Consider the following 17,545-nt stretch of genomic DNA (forward strand, 5'->3'; position numbering starts at 1 on the left):
ATATATACACACAATAAGTTAAACAAAATAAGCAAAATTTACATAACCCGCTCCAAACTGCCTCCTAGCGATCCGCCTGATTCAAAGGGTGCCCCACGTGTATCGGCGTGTGCGTCGTGACGTCACATGTAACGGAGACCAGAATGAGTCCGGAACCGGGAGTCATGGCAACGGTAAACAAACAGGCCGTATGCCACAATGCAGAGTGAGACGGAGGGCTAGGGGGTGTGTAGGCGGATCGCTAGGAGGCAGTTTGGCGCGGGTTATGTAAATTTTGCTTATTTTGCTTAACTTATTGTGTGTGTATATATGTTTAGTCACATAGTGGGTTCTGTATCTCTCACATGGGCTCCATTTGACAAAGGTCTAGGTGTAGACCGAAACGTTATGGGTTAAGGCCCTGCTGTTTATCTTGAACTGGATTAAATGCTTATTATTTGAAATTCCCTGTGTTGCCTGCTGCTTTCAAATACTTGGAATACACTTTAAGCCGTGTGTGTATTTGGAATACAAAATATATATATATATATATATATATATATATATATATATATATATATATTTCTCCAACATTGGTGTGTCCGGTCCACGGCGTCATCCATTACTTGAGGGAATATTCTCTTCCCCAACAGGAAATGGCAAAGAGCACAGCAAAAGCTGTCCATATAGCCCCTCCTCAGGCTCCGCCCCCCAGTCATTCTCTTTGCCGCTCTGAACAAGTAGCATCTCTACGGAGATGGTGAAGAGTATGTGGTGTTTAATTGTAGTTTTTTATTCTGCTATCAAGAGTTTGTTATTTTAAAATAGTGCCGGTTTGTACTATTTACTCTAAAACAGAAAGGGATGAAGAGTTCTGTTTAAAAGAGGAGTATGATTTTAGCAGCAGTAACTAAAATCAATTGCTGTTCCCACGCAGGACTGTTGAGCCCAGAGAACTTCAGTTGGGGGGAACAGTTAGCAGACTTTTCTGCTCAAGGTATGACTAGTCCATTTTCTAACAAGACTGTGTAATGCTAGAAGACTGTCATTTTCCCTCTTGGGGATCGGTAAGCCATTTTCTTAGACTCCTAACAGAATGAAGGCTTATTATGGGCTATACACTGGTTGACACTCTTATGGGCTAAATCGATTGCTTTATTTAAGTTTTTTTATGAAATCTAGAGGTGATTTATAAAACTTTTATTGTGAGGGAACATTTTTAGACACCAGGCAGTTGTTTAGACACCTTTCCAGTCAGGAAGGGCCTTTCACTATAGTAGGCTAAAGTCTTGGTGTATCTTCCAAGACAAAATTGCTTAATATCCCTTTCAAAGGTAAGACCCTTTTTGGGCCAGAATTGAAAGAAATTATTTCAGACATCACTGGGGGAAAGGGCCATGCCCTCCCACAGGATAGGCCTTTCAAGGCTAAGAATAAGTCCAATTTCCGTTCCTTTCGCAATTTCAGGAACGGACCAGCTTCTAACTCTGCAGCCTCTAGACAAGAGGGTAACGCTTCCCAGACTAAACCAGCTTGGAAACCCATGCAAGGCTGGAATAAGGGTAAACAGGCCAAGAAGCCTGCTGCTGCTACCAAGACAGCATGAAGGGGTAGCCCCCGATCCGGGACCGGATCTAGTAGGGGGCAGACTCTCTCTCTTCGCTCAGGCTTGGGCAAGAGATGTTCAGGATCCCTGGGCACTAGAAATAGTCTCTCAGGGTTATCTTCTAGAATTCAAGGAACTACCCCCAAGGGGAAGGTTCCACATGTCTCACTTATCTTCAAACCAAATAAAGAGACAGGCATTCTTACATTGTGTAGAAGACCTGTTAAAGATGGGAGTGATACGCTCAGTTCCAGCTGTGGAACAAGGTCAGGGGTTTTACTCAAACCTGTTTGTAGTTCCCAAAAAAGAGGGAACTTTCAGACCAATTCTGGATTTAAAAATTCTAAACAAATTTCTCAGAGTTCCATCGTTCAAAATGGAAACCATTCGAACAATTTTATCTACAATCCAGGAGGGTCAATATATGACTACCGTGGATTTAAAGGATGCGTACCTACATATTCCTATCCACAAAGATCATCATCAGTTCCTAAGGTTCGCCTTTCTGGACAAACATTATCAGTTCGTGGCTCTTCCATTCGGACTAGCCACTGCTCCCAGAATTTTCACAAAGGTGCTTGGGTCCCTTCTGGCGGTTCTAAGACCAAGGGGCATTGCAGTGGCACCTTATCTGGACGACATTCTAATTCAAGCGTCGTCTCTTTCCAAGGCAAAGGCTCATACAGACATTGTTCTAGCCTTTCTCAGATCTCACGGGTGGAAGGTGAACGTAGAAAAGAGTTCCCTGTCTCCGTCCACAAGAGTTCCCTTTTTGGGAACAATAATAGATTCTTTAGAAATGAAGATCTTCCTGACAGAAGTCAGAAAGTCAAAGCTTCTAAACGCTTGTCAAGTTCTTCACTCCATTCTGCAGCCTTCCATAGCTCAGTGCATGGAAGTAGTAGGGTTGATGGTTGCAGCAATGGACATAGTTACTTTTGCTCGAATTCATCTAAGACCATTACAACTGTGCATGCTCAATCAGTGGAATGGGGACTATGCAGACTTGTCTCCAAAGATTCAAGTAGACCAGATGACCAGAGACTCACTCCGTTGGTGGTTGTCCCAGGATCACCTGTCTCAGGGAATGAGTTTCCGCAGACCAGAGTGGGTCATTGTCACGACCGACGCCAGTCTAATAAGCTGGGGCGTGGTCTGGGATTCCCTGAAAGCTCAGGGTCTATGGTCTCGGGAAGAGTCTCTTCTCCCGATAAACATCCTGGAACTGAGAGCGATATTCAATGCTCTCCGCGCTTGGCCTCAACTAGCGAAGGCCAGATTCATAAGATTCCAGTCAGACAACATGACGACTGTAGCTTACATCAACCATCAGGGGGGAACAAAGAGTTCCTTGGCGATGAGAGAGGTATCCAAGATCATCAAATGGGCGGAGGATCACTCCTGCCACCTATCTGCAATTCACATCCCAGGAGTAGACAACTGGGAGGCGGATTATCTGAGTCGTCAGACTTTCCATCCGGGGGAGTGGGAACTCCACCCGGAGGTTTTTGCCCAGTTGACTCAATTATGGGGCATTCCAGACATGGATCTGATGGCGTCTCGTCAGAACTTCAAGGTTCCTTGCTACGGGTCCAGATCCAGGGATCCCAAGGCGCTTATGCGTTTCCACCGTTCCCTCTCCTTCCCAGGCTCGTAGCCAGGATCAAACAGGAGAAGGCCTCGGTGATTCTGATAGCTCCTGCGTGGCCACGCAGGACTTGGTATGCAGACCTGGTGAATATGTCATCGGCTCCACCATGGAAGCTACCTTTGAGACAGGATCTTCTAGTACAAGGTCCATTCGAACATCCAAATCTAGTTTCTCTGCAGCTGACTGCTTGGAAATTGAACGCTTGATTTTATCCAAGCGTGGGTTTTCAGATTCAGTGATAGATACTCTGGTCCAAGCCAGAAAACCTGTGACTAGAAAGATTTACCATAAAATATGGAAAAAATATATCTGTTGGTGTGAATCCAAGGGATTCTCCTGGAGTAAGATTAAAATTCCTAAGATCCTCTCCTTTCTCCAAGAAGGTTTGGATAAGGGATTGTCAGCGAGTTCTCTAAAAGGACAGATTTCTGCTTTATCTGTCTTGTTACACAAACGACTGGCAGCTGTGCCAGATGTACAAGCTTTTGTACAGGCTTTGGTCAGAATCAAGCCTGTTTACAGACCCTTGACTCCTCCTTGGAGTCTAAATTTAGTTCTTTCAGTTCTTCAAGGGGTTCCGTTTGAACCTTTACATTCCATAGATATCAAGTTACTATCTTGGAAAGTTCTGTTTTTGGTTGCTATTTCTTCTGCAAGAAGAGTTTCTGAATTATCTGCTTTGCAGTGTAATCCACCCTATCTGGTGTTCCATTCAGATAAGGTCGTTTTGCGTACTAAGCCTGGTTTTCTTCCAAAAGTTGTTTCCAACAGGAATATTAACCAGGAAATAGTTGTTCCCTCTCTGTGTCCGAATCCAGTTTCAAAGAAGGAACGTTTGTTACACAATTTAGATGTAGTTCGTGCTTTAAAGTTCTATTTAGAAGCAACTAAGGATTTTAGACAAACCTCATCTTTGTTTGTCGTTTACTCTGGTAAGAGGAGAGGACAAAAAGCTACTGCTACCTCTCTTTCTTTCTGGCTGAAAAGCATTATCCGATTGGCTTATGAGACTGCCGGACGGCAGCCTCCTGAACGAATCACAGCTCACTCCACTAGGGCTGTGGCTTCCACATGGGCCTTCAAGAACGAGGCTTCTGTTGATCAGATATGTAAGGCAGCGACTTGGTCTTCTCTGCACACTTTTGCCAAATTTTACAAATTTGATACTTTTGCTTCTTCGGAGGCTGTTTTTGGGAGAAAGGTTTTGCAAGCCGTGGTGCCTTCCGTTTAGGTAACCTGATTTGCTCCCTCCCTTCATCCGTGCCCTAAAGCTTTGGTATTGGTTCCCACAAGTAATGGATGACGCCGTGGACCGGACACACTAATGTTGGAGAAAACAGAATTTATGCTTACCTGATAAATTGGTAAACCTGTTTTTTTAATCAGGTTTGAAAAATTTCTTTCTCTATACACTACAGTCACCACGGCACCCTATAGTTTCTCCTTTTTTTCTCCTAACCGTCGGTCGAATGACTGGGGGGTGGAGCCTGAGGAGGGGCTATATGGACAGCTTTTGCTGTGCTTTTTGCCATTTCCTGTTGGGGAAGAGAATATTCCCTCAAGTAATGTATGACGCCGTGGACCGGACACACCGTTGGAGAAAGTAATTTATCAGGTAAGCATAAATTCTGTTATATACACACACATACTGTACATACATACTGTACATACATATACATACATATATGTATGTACAGTATGTGTGTGTAATAATGCGTATTACTGTAAATGCTTCATATCAGAAAAAAACATTCATACAATTTTGTAACGAAAAAGCATCTAAGAGCAAAATTCAAGGAGTTACAAAGTTATAAGTATATAATGCCCGTGCATATATGTGATATTTATATTGTTTCCCCTGAAAATTGCTAATATTTTTTTTACCCCATTCATAAAACCAAATTACTGTATATTAAAATCTACATATGTTAAAGAAAAAAAGGAAAAGGAAATGACAAATAAGAAGACTATTAACACAAAAATGGGAAAAAGTAAAACAAATAAAAAATCTTATGCTAGGGGGAGATATTTCTATATGCCAGTATATGCCTTAGGATCCCAGATTTCATTAATACCATGGGGGTACCTATATGTAATGCAAATATCCTGTATTCTTCTTTTCTATTTAGCTTAACAAGTCTATCACCACCCCTTATATTGTTAAAGGGTACCCAATCAAGCCTGAAAATGAAAGGCATTATTTAAAGCAAAATCACCATGCAATTTAAAATGTTTAGCAGCAGGAGTTTTGGGTATATCCGCCTTAATGGAACTGATGTGCTCTCTAATGCAATCTTTCAAAAGGCGGGTTGTGCGACCAGTATACTGTTTTTTTTTACAAATATTACACGTCAAAAGATAAACCACATATCTAGAATTGCAAGTTAGATGACCTAATATTTTGTATTTTTGATTTGTTACACTAGAAGTAAATTCATCCCCTTTAAACACATAGTTACAGCTCATACACAGAGAAGTACCACATTTGAAAAAGCCCTTTTTGGGATGTAACCAACTTTTAGTTGGATTTCTTTTATTAGAAAAATTTCTTCTAAGAATTTCCTCAATTGTCTTAGCCTTCTTAGATACACAGTGTATTCCTTCTCTAGGTACACTTTCCCCAATAATGGGATCGTTTTCCAAAATGTGTATTGCTCTGCGTATAATATTACAGATGTCACTATATTGCTTGCTATATGTAGTTATGGATCTAAAGGGGGTATTCTTCTTTTCATCTACAGACACTCCTTTGTCTTTTAGTAAGTCAGACCTATTCATGTTTCCAACCTCCTGTTTGATGGTATTTAAAGTGCCCATATCATATCCTCTCTTGTTTAATCTAACAGCTAGCTCATTCGCTTGTTTGTTATAACTGGTAATCTCAGTACAATTTCGTTTTAGACTAATAAACTGACCTTTTGGAATGGCCTTTTTTAAATGACTAGGATGGTGAGAACTGGCCCTCAAGATGGTGTTTCCAGCAATGGGTTTCCTATATGTCTCAGTTTTCAAAGTTTTACTGTTAGTATCCAAACTAACCAAAAAATCTAGAAATGGAATACACTTGTCAGATAAATCAAACGTAAATTTAAGATTAAGCTCATTATCATTGAGGTAATTTAATAAAATCCCGTATCAAGGTCTGCCGTCCATGCCAGATTATGAACAAATCGTCAATATAACGTGAGTAGAACTTGATATTGGACCTGTATGGATTATCTTGTGAAAAGATTTTGTCAATTTCAAAACTGTTGAGGTACAAATTGGCATATGAGGGCGCAAATTTGGCCCCCATTGCCGTGTCACATTGTTGTATAATAGAAAGAACCCTCAAAAGAAAAATAATTATGGGTAAGTAAAAAGTAAACAGCATCTCTAATAAATTGTATATGAACCTCATTATAATCAGTATATAGATTAAGCATACGTGTAAGAGCTTTTATTCCCTTTTCATGTGGGATACAAGAATATAGAGAGGTGACCTCTATAGTTAATAGTAGGTCACCTTCTTGTATATCAATGTTCCCCAATAGTGTCAACAAATGTTTGGTGTCTCTGATATATCCTGGGGATTGCTGTACAATGGGCTGTAACATAGAGTCAACATAGGCACTAAGTTTCTCACCCAGAGTGCCTATTCCGGAGATATTAGGCCTCCCTGGTGGAGATGTTTTGTGCACTTTAGGTAAGTGCTTAAATACAGGTATTTGTGGTTCTTGTACCTTTAAAAACTCCATTGTATCCAAAGTGTTGTTACCCTTATCCCTTGCCTCATCTAATAATAAATTCAGTTGCTTTTTGAATTTAGTAGTCGGATTAAAGGTGATTCTCTTGTAAGTAAGACTATCATTAAGTTGTCGGTTAGCTTCATCTGTATACTGACAATGATCCTGTATTACAACAGAGCCACCTTTATCCGATTTTGAAATGACTAAGTTTTTATTATTTTGCAATTTCTTGATTGCAATATGTTGTTCATGTGTCATGTTAGACGGGTAATATTTATTGTGCTTCTTTTTCAATTCTCTTTGCTAGAGACATAATGTCTCTTTCAATTACCCGGTGAAAAGTATTCACAAAGTTACCCCTCATTTGTACAGGATAAAATGTTTTATCTGACCCTTTAAGATGTGACACAGGAATCCTAAGACTAGTACTGTCAGACCTGACACTCTCACTTGTTAAGGATTGTAAAGAGATTAGACTACATTGCTCATCAAAACTGTGTATCATAGGAGCAACCATTGTGCTGTCACTGGATTGTAATGTCACAGGTTATATAGAAGAGCTGTCATTATCTGTTCTTAAATCCCTATTGATTCTAATGTCACAGGTTATATAGAAGAGCTGTCATTATCTGTTCTTAAATCCCTATTGAACCCAAAGTGTCTTTTTAATGTAAGAGAACGTATAAGTCTGTTGACATCAACTAAAGTATCAAATAGCAAAAAATTTGAAGAAGGTGCAAAACCTAAGCCTAATGTCAAAGTCTCTAGTTCTTGTTTAGTTAACTGGGTTGAAGATAAATTAACTATGTTGGAATCAGTAATCTGCATAGTGTTGTCTGTGTGGGTGGTATAAACAGAACTAGAGGGGTTCAGTTTTTTGACTTTTTGTTTCCTGAAAAACCCCTTGTGTCTCTACTCGGGTATCTCGGAGGGAGTGATGTCCCTTCTGAATTTCTTAAATCATCTAATGTATCTTGCTGAGTACTATAAGTAGATGATGATTCTGGTATTCTATGTATGTCTGTTATGGGCTGATGCACAGACCCTATTTTTGGTCTAGTGTCATTGGTCGCTACAAGACTGGTGTCTCTTGTTTGTGTAACTGGTTTAGAAGCCCTAGGAGTATCAGTAGAGGTGTCAGTTTCAAAACTAGAAATTATTACTACTGTTACTCTTGTTGTTACTTTTGTTATTATTTCGTCTTCTATTTTGTCTGACATTAGCAGTCCAGCTATAAACAATGTTCAATTCATAATCTTTGCAGTCTCTCTCATATTTCTTCAACTTTAATTCAGTGAGTTCCTTATCAACTTTATCCAAAGTATCATCAAGTTGTTTCTGGTAGTCAGTAAACCTAGATTCCTGTTCAAATTCAGACAGTTTTCCTTTTAGTTCTTGTATCTCTAGAAGTATCAATTCATGGTCTAGTCTCTTGTCCCTTAAAAGCTGTTTCATAAGGGTAAGTGAGCTTAAGTGCTAAGAGTACTATTCCATTCAGACAGAAAATCATCCCGTTTTAGAAGCATAAGCAAGATATTTTTTCATACGTAAACCCCTTGGGATTTTTTCTTCATTGACATATAGCTGCAGAACTCTATGTCCCACCATAGCTTAAGTTACTTAATTTCCAATTTCTCTCTTTTGGAGAACAAGTTTCCTAAATCTTGGTTAAAATTAGTACTAGCCGGTTGGCCTTGTATGAGAGTGTTACATTTTGCTTTTCTAGTGTCAAAACCACCTGTTGCCATGGTTGGTAATTATATTTAGAATTTTTCTTATTCTGATTTAATATTATTTTGTAATTTACTTGATGTGAATTGTTTTTTCTTCAGAATGGTATTTTCACTTTTGTTTGCCCTCTATGGGGTTAATTGCACATGCAATGCTATTTAAGGTTGGAAAAGGGAGGTGTTACCTATCCCTGACGAAGTGCCTGTTGGCATGAAACGCGTAGGATGTTCATAGACCTGTTTGGTCTCTGTATGAGATTTGCGTTTGATCACTAATAAAGGTGTCTTTTACTGGATATCACCTTTCTGGATCGTTCATTCTTTTGTTCGCTTATGCAATTGTTTGAGGAGTTCTGGGGTGCTCCATTTGTGTTAACGATCCAGCTACGTTGCCTATAGGTTCTCAGAGCCGAGCCTCCAGCAAGGAGTCACATGACTTTCTACAATCAACCCAGCTGTATTACCGAGTGAAGCACTTTACTTGGCTTGCACAGCATTTGGCATCCTCCGCACACTTTAGTGGAACTCGGATACGGCCTACTTACCTTCGGATATATCGGCATCAGAGAAACAGCATGTTGAGCTAACAAGGTACTGTTTTCATATTATACCAGTGTATGTGTGTCCTGAAAATACAGATTGCAACGAAACATTTGCTTGCTTTGCATCTTTTGCTATACGCCTTATTTAGGACACTATCACACTGCTTGTTTAGAACTTTTGGTTGGTACTTTCACTATCATACCAGACCTGGACAAGGGGTCAAGCGTTTACCATTTCACAGGACCTACAATTTATCCTGGGACACTAAGTCTATTGCTTACTGTGACAGTGAGAGCAGCTTGTGTGTTTTTCTATATTAATTCTAATGATTGGAAAACCCACAATTTTAAAAGTTTAAAGGACAGTAAAGTTCAAATTAAACTTTCATGATTCAGATTGGATGTCATTTTAAACAACTTTCAAATTTACTTTTATCATCAAATCTGCTTTGTTCTTTTGGTATTCTTTGTTGAAAGCTAAACCTAGATAGGCTCATATGCTAATTTGTTGTCTCTTACCTTTTATCTATTAGTGCATTTTTATAGCTTTTTACAGAAAGACACTGCTAGTTCATGTGTGCTATTTAGATATTGTGCTCACTCCTGGGGAGTTTTTTGAGTCAGCACTGATTGGGTAAAATACAAGTCTGTCAAAATAACTGAGATGGGGGGCAGTCTGCAGAGGCTTAGATACAAGGTAATCACACAGGTAAAAAGTATATTAATATAACTGAGATAAGGAGCAGTCTGCAGAGGCTTAGATACAAAGTAATCACAGAGGTAAAAAGTATATTACTATAACTGTGTTGGTTATGCAAAACTGGGGAATGGGTAATAAAGGTATTATCTATCTTTTTTAAATCTACAATTTCTGGAGTAAACTGTCCCTTTTAGCATAGATTTAAAGGGACAGTCTACCATAGAATTGTTATTGTTTTAAAAGATAGATAATCCCTTTATTACCCATTCCCCAGTTTTGCACAACCAACACAGTTATATTAATATACTTTTTACCTCTGTGATTACCTTGTATCTAGGAACCTTCTTCCAGCCCCCTGATCACATGACTGTGACTGTTTATTATCTATTGTCTTAAATTTAGCATTGTATTGTGCTAGATCTTAAATAACCCCCTGTGCCTGAACACAGTGTTATCTATATGGCCCACGTGTACTTTCTGTCTCTTTGTGTTGAAAAGAAATTTAAAAAGCCTGTGATAAGAGGCAGCCCTCAAGGGTTTAGGAATTGGCATATGAGTCTGCCTAGGTTTAGTTTCAACTAAGAATACTAAGAGAAAAAGCAAATTTGATGATAAAAGTAAATTGGAAAGTTGATTAAAATTACATGTCCTATCTGAATAATGAAAGTTTAATTTATACTAGACTGTCCCTTTAAGCACAGATTTAAGTGCTTTTTCTATACGGTTACAACAGATCATACTTTGCCCGTTTTTTCATTGCGGTGGTAAAGTTTGGAAACTGTTGGTGTCATAAAAATTCTCCATAGACTTCAATGGCGATAAATGTTTTTATCACTTAGTTTTCACAATTTACCTCCTCAATGGTATTTAGGTCTTTGTGTTTTACAGCTGACAAAGCCCTTTATGACAATAACATTAGTTTATATAAATGTATATACAGGGGCAGACTGAGACCAACCAGGGCCCCCCACCCCCTTTTTGCTCCACCTACCTACCTCCTCTGCCCCTCCCACCTCATATGCTCCTCCCCAACCATGTTTTAATTGCCATATAAAGAGCGACAAGATACAAAGAGAATGAAGACAATGATAATAGAAATAAAATTAGAAAGTTATTTAAAAATTCATACTCTATCTATAATTGAAAGAAAAAAATGGGTTTCCTATCCATTTAAAGTTTTTTTTTTAGTTTTTTTTTCCCCGTAGAAGACCGAACCATCAGAACTATCAAGATTGGTTTAAGTGTTATGGATGCAGGAAACAAATTGCATAAAATGAATCCATCATTTCCCAGGGTTCAGATAAATACCTAGAGCCCAAATAAGCATTTTACTCTGACACAGAAAATATAAATTCAATTCCAGTGACCACAAAGATTAGAGCTGTCATTCCCTGCAGATTTACATCCTGAGCTCCCCTAGCAGCACAGAAACCCTATAGATGAGCATTCAAATAAATGTATTATTCACCCTAATTTCACATAGATGATCCCAAAAAAGAGAAATACATAGAAAATCCACCTGTGAGAGTCCACATGCATGGTCTAGGGAATAATTAGATCCATACAAGTGAGAAATCACTGGTCTGTACTTTTTAGTTTCCGTCATTGCCTGAATCAATATATAATACAGTGGCGGCTCTAGACTTTGCAAGGCCTTAGGCGAAACTTGAACATGAGGCCCCTACTGATATTTAGCAGAGTGTTGACACAGGGGAAGTACTCCTTGGAATTCACAACAGTAAGCGTGTTGTGTGACTCTCAGTATGATATACATTCGTTGTAAAGCAAATCCTGTAACTCACTAGTCTGGCAGAGTTAACACTCCCCACCCCCTTCATTTGTAGGATCACTTAAAGGTGGTATGATAAAAGCTCTCTGGCTGTGCAGAGTCCTTCAAGTTAAAATACAACCCAGATTATTCAATACTGGACATATGACCTGGTACTAAGCTGCTAGTAGCCACCATTACTTGATTTATGACCTAGTACTACGCTTCTAGTAGCCACCATTACTGGATTTATGACCTGGTACTAAGCTGTTAGTAGCCACCATTATTGGATTTATGACCTGGTACTAAGCTGCTAGTAGCCACCATTACTTGATTTATGACCTGGTACTAAGCTGCTAGTAGCCACCATTACTGGATTTATGACCTGGTACTAAGCTGCTAGTAGCCACCATTGCTGGATTTATGACCTGGTACTAAGCTGTTAGTAGCCACCATTACTGGATTTATGACCTGGTACTAAGCTGCTAGTAGCCACCATTACTGGATTTATGACCTGGTACTAAGCTGTTAGTAGCCACCATTACTGGATTTATGACCTGGTACTAAGCTGCTAGTGTTGACACAGGGAAAGTACTGTGTCATATGTCCAGTAATGATAGATACTAGCAGGTCAGTAATGGTCATATGTCCAGTAATGATATATACTAGCAGGTCAGTGATGGTCATATGTCTAGTAATGATAGATACTAGCAGGTCAGTAATGGTCATATGTCCAGTAATGATAGATACTAGCAGGCCAGTAATGGTCATATGTCCAGTAATGATAGATACTAGCAGGTCAGTGATGGTCATATGTCTAGTAATGATAGATACTAGCAGGTCAGTAATGGTCATATGTCCAGTAATGATAGATACTAGCAGGTCAGTAATGGTCATATGTCCAGTAATGATATATACTAGCAGGTCAGTGATGGTCATATGTCTAGTAATGATAGATACTAACAGGTCAGTAATGGTCATATGTCCAGTAATGATAGATACTAGCAGGTCAGTAATGGTCATATGTCCAGTAATGATAGATACTAGCAGGTCAGTAATGGTCATATGTCCAGTAATGATAGATACTAGCAGGTCAGTAATGGTCATATGTCCAGTAATGGTGGCTACTAGCAGCTAAGTGATGGATAAATGTCCAGTAATGGTGGCTACTAGCAGCTTAGTACCATAAGCTCTCCAGTATTGAATAATAGGGTTGTATTATAACTTAAAGGACTCATCATAGCAAGGGCTTTCTGTTAATTATTGCATCATACCACCTTTGAGTGATCCTAAAAATGAAGGGCCTCACTGTTAGCTCTGCCAGACTAGGACCAAAGATGGGCCCGGGCATTTTAAGTCAAAGCAGCCCACTAACCCCCCCAGCATGTATATATATATATATATATATATATATACACACACACACACACACACACACACACACACACACACACACACATCCATTCACAGATACACAAACACAGGTACACAGAGGTACATACTTACATACTAACACACATGCATACATACACACAATACATAGATACAGACACACACAGGAATAAACAATGTACACACTCAAACATACAAAGTTACAGACACACACACACATACAGTACACAGGTACACATACAGACAGGTGGAAAAAGAGGGAATAGTGGCAGTGGAAAACAAGGAGTTTGCTACTGTGCTGCAAGAATAGGTAAGCTCAAACTTCTAGCTGTACCCTCCTACAACTTGAGAGCACTCTAAGCAAAAACCTAAAAAATGGAGACTCGGAATTTGAGGAATAAAACAAAAAAAGCAGTCATAAGCTCATAAATACAGAAATATAAAACCCTATTTATTCAGAAATTATTATGGGGCATCATAGAAGCTATAAAGTGCCTATAAAATCACATGAGAATAGGACTATAAATATAAAAATAAAAGTAGACGTCTATATGAATATAAACGTATTGGTTGTGCAACCTAAATAAAATAAAACAATATAAAATCAAGCAGAATGAGAAATGCGCATAATCAACTGGTCGAGAGTTACAGATAAGTCCCCAAATGTTAGTTGAATCCGGAATAGATGCTATACTGGGCACAAATCCTGTCAGCCAGAGTATAGGGTTCAAAACACAGAGGGACTGTGAAGGTGTTTGTATATTTAATAGATGCACAGTTTGCAGTGTAATTAATCAATCATACCTACTTCAAATTCTCCTGTCTTTTTAGTAGACTGATCCTGGAGCCGGAGGAGGTATTCATACCTGGACACTGCTCTGGGCGTCCGTGGCTTATTTTATATTCATGATTTAGGTAGAACACATGGGGTGAGCCAATGCCAATCTGTGTGTGTGTGTGTGTATATATATATATATATATATATATATATATATATATATATATATATATATATATATATATATATATATATATAATGTGTAATGCAGCAGGAGAGCACTCTCACTTCACAGTCGGATTGCCAGGGTGCATGCAATAGTAATAGCATAAATGAGCAGACAGAGATTGCACTCTCTGGACTTTAAAAAAGATGAAACGTCACATTAAAGGTTTGTTTTTTCTTTAAAGTCCAGCGAGTGCAAGCCTTTATTTATATTATGTGTGTGTGTATATGTCTGTGTGTATATATATATATATATATATATATCCACCAATCAGCAGCTGCAACCTAAGATAACAAGAGAAGGAAGCACATTAAATAATAGAAGTGAATTAGAAAGCTATTTATAATGATTTGCTCTGTCTAATTATCACTTTCCTGACCCTTTAACCTCTTAAGGACATATGACAGAATGTTTCCGTCATAAAACAATTGAGCAAACTGAAAGCTGTGTCCTTAAAGGGTTAATTACCATACAATTCTGCCAGCATCCACTGATATACAGAGCAGCAGATGATGCATATAAGGGACACGTGAAACATTCCAGCTCTAACCCTTTAGCTGGCACAAAGGGTCCTCACTGGAAGCCATTTTTGTTTTACCAGAAAGTGGCCACATTGCTGATTATGTTTTGTAATTTACACACAGATGTACTTATTAAATCACACTATAAAGCCTGGGTACATTTACACACAGATATGTACTTATTAAATCACACTATAATGCCTGGGTACATTTACACACAGATGTACTTATTAAAGCACACTATAAAGCCTGGGTACATTTACACACATATGTACTTATTAAATCACACTATAAAGCCTGGGTACATTTACACACAGATGTACTTATTAAATCACATTATAAAGCCTGGGTACATTTACACACAGATATGTACTTATTAAATCACACTATAAAGCCTGGGTACATTTACACACAGATGCACTTATTAAATCACACTATAATGCCTGGGTACATTTACACACAGATATGTACTTATTAAATCACACTATAAAGCCTGGGTACATTTACACACAGATATGTACTTACTAAATCACACTATAAAGCCTGGGTACATTTACACACAGATGCACTTATTAAATCACACTATAATGCCTGGGTACATTTACACACAGATATGTACTTATTAAATCACACTATAAAGCCTGGGTACATTTACACACAGATATGTACTTACTAAATCACACTATAAAGCCTGGGTACATTTACACACAGATGCACTTATTAAATCACACTATAATGCCTGGGTACATTTACACACAGATATGTACTTATTAAATCACACTATAAAGCCTGGGTACATTTACACACAGATATGTACTTATTAAATCACACTATAAAGCCTGGGTACATTTACACACAGATATGTACTTATTAAATTGCACTATAAAGCCTGGGTACATTTACACACAGATATGTACTTATTAAATCACACTATAAAGCCTGGGTACATTTACACACAGATATGTACTTATTAAATCACACTATAAAGCCTGGGTACATTTACACACAGATATGTACTTATTAAATCACACTATAAAGCCTGGATACATTTATACACAGATGTACTTATTAAATCACACTATAAAGCCTGGATATATTTACACACAGATGTACTTATTAAATCACACTATACAGCCTGGGTACATTTATACACAGATGTACTTATTAAATCACACTATAAAGCCTGGATACATTTATACACAGATGTACTTATTAAATCACACTATACACCCTGGGTACATTTACACACATATGTACTTATTAAATCACACTATACAGCCTGGGTACATTTTACACACAGATTTACTTATTAAATCACACTATAAAGCCTGGGTACATTTACACACAGATGTACTTATTAAATCAAACTATAAAGCAGTGATGTGCGGTGAGATCAGAGGCTGGTGAGGCACTTGCTGATTGGTGACTGTGACAGACCCCTCTGTCAGTACTGGAAGGGTTAACTTTGTTCAGCTTTGAGAAGCTATTTTCTAAAGACAGGTTTCCTGGCAGCATCTATTGTGTACTGTAATTAGGTTTATGTGATAAGCATTCACATTGTTTAATCACCTCAAGAGAGAGAGCAGACTTCCAGGTGATAAGAAGGACTCCATTGTTTTCTTGGTATCCGGGTTATACCATAACAGTGACTAAATGTAGCCACCAATCAGCAAGTGCTACCCAGCTTCTGAACGAAAAATGGGCCAGCTCCTAAGCTTACATACCTACTTTTTCAAATAAAGGTAGCAGGAGAATAAGGAAAATGTATAATATGAGTAAATTAGAAAGTTGCTTAAAATTTCTGCTCTATCTGAATCTTGAAAGAAAAAATGGGTTTAGTATTCCTTTAAATGTGAAGTTGTTTAATATTGTATGTTCTATCTGAAACATGAAAGAAATATTTTGTGTTTCATGCTCCTTTAACATGCTCCACTAGTCAAACTTCACCCACCATTTGTACTATTTGGAAATGCCAATATGGGCTTTATTCCTCAGACATCAAGTCTAGCCACTGTCATAAATTTAGTTTAAAGAGTTTTGTAGCTGTTATCCACTAAAGCCAATTAGGGACAGATATGTAGCAGGTCTAGCCTTGAGAAGTCAACAAGGTGCATTCCGTGTTCTGATAATTAGAAATTGCTTAAAGGGATATGAAACCCAGTTTTTTTTCTTTTATGATTTAGAAAGACCATGTCCTTTTAAACAACTTTCTAATTTACTTTTATTATCTAATTTGCTTCATTCTGTTGATATCACTTGCTGAAAAGCATATCTAGATATGCTCATAGCTGCTTCTTGGTTGCTGCACATAAAGGCCTTGTGTGATTGTCTCACACATGTACATTGCTATTTCTTCAACAAAGGATATCTAAATAATTGAGCAAATTAGATAATAGAAGTAAATTGGAAAGTTGTTTAAACTTGCATTCCCTATCTGAATCATGAAAGTTTAATTTTGACTAGACTGTCCCTTTAACTTTCAGTTCTAAAGTACATGAGAAAGTAGTAACCATTGCTAGTATTTCATCTGTCACTACCAGAAACAGGCACAATGTCCCATGCAGCCTTCCAAAAGGATTTAATTAGAAAAAAAATATATAATCTGGCTTTATTTATGATGGTTATTCTTTTAAACAATCTTTCATCAGGTATTAACCCTTGGTATCCGGGTTATACCATAACAATTGGTGGCAAGCGACGGGATGATCCTCATCGCCCAGAAGAGCAACTACACATCCAGACCTAATGGGAGTACCGAATGAAAGGCTGAAAAGAGCCACCATTAAATACTTGCTAGAACAACGGGGCCGACAGGCCAGTAACCTCAGGAAGAGGGAGATTATTACAATACTGACCGAGATGGATGGAGTACCAGGGACCGAAGGAACTAATGGGCTCAGCATATCAGACAGAACCCCCGAAGA

This window comes from Bombina bombina, chromosome 5 (assembly GCF_027579735.1).
Source record: "Bombina bombina isolate aBomBom1 chromosome 5, aBomBom1.pri, whole genome shotgun sequence".
Classification (NCBI taxonomy): Eukaryota; Metazoa; Chordata; class Amphibia; order Anura; family Bombinatoridae; genus Bombina; species Bombina bombina.